At 31.6% G+C, this 1,559-nt stretch overlaps 1 pseudogene; it reads right to left on the bottom strand.

Annotated features, from left to right (window-relative positions):
* Positions 1-310: 310 nt before the first annotated feature.
* LOC111736658 lies at positions 311-428 on the bottom strand (annotated as a pseudogene).
* Positions 429-1,559: the final 1,131 nt, after the last annotated feature.

The raw sequence follows: 1,559 nt of genomic DNA, 5'->3' as shown, positions 1-1,559 counted from the left end.
GGGAAGAACATTGGTCAGTTTCTTCTTTCAGTGGCAAAGAAACTGAGACCCATAAGAGAAAAACAAATTGCTTAATTCTATGTTGCAGGAGATAGCAGAGTTAGTATTATAAGTCTTGGCTGAAAATAATTTGGCTGAAAATAATTTAAATATGGATAAACTTAGATTAATGTGATAGTAGCATAGCTGCATTTGCCTCATACAAGCCAGAAATTTTTATTTTTTTTTTTTTTAGGTGAGGTGACCCTTGGTTGACCTCACAGATTGCAAGGATCTTGTCAGTTTACAATCCTTTATTTTATATTCTTTACACCTACAGCACCTGGTCTTCCTAGGTGGTCTCCCATCCAAGTACTAACCAGGCCCGACCTTGCTTACCATCCGAGATCAGATGGGACTGGGCTTGTTTAGGTGGCATGGCCATAGACCAAGCCAGAATTTTTTTAAAAGTATGTTCTTACTTAAAAAAGAAAAATAAAAGATTCGTTTTAGCATACGATGCCTTATTATTTTGTAAAACCACATTTTGATATGAATACTCTATAAGTAATATTCATAATTTTAATAGATTAAGTGTGTAAGGAGTATACCACATCGAATTATAACTCAGTGAAGTCTTTTATTATAAATCCATAGGTCTGTATTTTTTTAATTTATAGATAAAGCATTCTTTTGTCCAGAGTGTTTTCTGGACAAAAGTGTTTATACACTTTTAATGTTACAGATTGGAGAATCCAGCTTAACCTTTTTTTTAAAGGTTACTAAGAGCTTATAACCAATAAACTTTCATTAATGTTATATTTCTCAGTAAATCTATATATTTCCAATAAAATGAATTGATGATACTGTGACAGTATCTTCCAAAAGATCAACAAGAGAAGAACAATTTATCATGAAACTATCCATCTACAGGACAAAATCTTGAGTTCTTCTCTATAACATTAGTCTTCTCTGGTTAATTTAGTTGGTTTGTAGTAAATGACCTGAAGGCTGACCTAATCTCTAAATATTGCTCTGTGAAATGTTTCTGTATTTTGTGTCTTCTATTTACTTTCATAGAGTCAATATTTCTCTACTCAACTGCAAACCTAGTTTTGTATTCCCTTGTTGCTTTCCTTAGCAGAGCAAACACTATATTATTATTTTTTTAAACTGTAATAGTTGACTGCTGCCCTGAAGCCCCTAACTACTCAAATTCCCCTTGGTTTTCAAATGGAAAGATTGGAAATGCACATACTGCAACTTTCACAAATTCATTGAACCTGAAAAGCTAAGAAAAGCTTGTTAAATGCTGGAGTAGCACAGAAGAAAAACTCTGAAGCAGTTCAGGAATATAACAGAGTTAATGATGTCACCGCATAAAAAAAGGAATCAAAGTAGAAGAACAGAAAGGATATTTAAAATGGAGTGGAAATTCAGTAATAAATTATTTTGTAAGTATAAATCGAAATATAGTTTTAACTTTTAGCTTTAAAATATGTACATATGTACATGTAAGTGTGAGAATGCTTAATTTTCTTTTTCTTAAATTATTTTTAACTATGGAATTTGTTAGACTA

Source organism: Pteropus vampyrus, unplaced genomic scaffold (assembly GCF_000151845.1).
Source record: "Pteropus vampyrus isolate Shadow unplaced genomic scaffold, Pvam_2.0 Scaffold21, whole genome shotgun sequence".
Lineage (NCBI taxonomy): Eukaryota > Metazoa > Chordata > Mammalia > Chiroptera > Pteropodidae > Pteropus > Pteropus vampyrus.
This window is presented reverse-complemented; position numbering and strand designations above follow the sequence as displayed.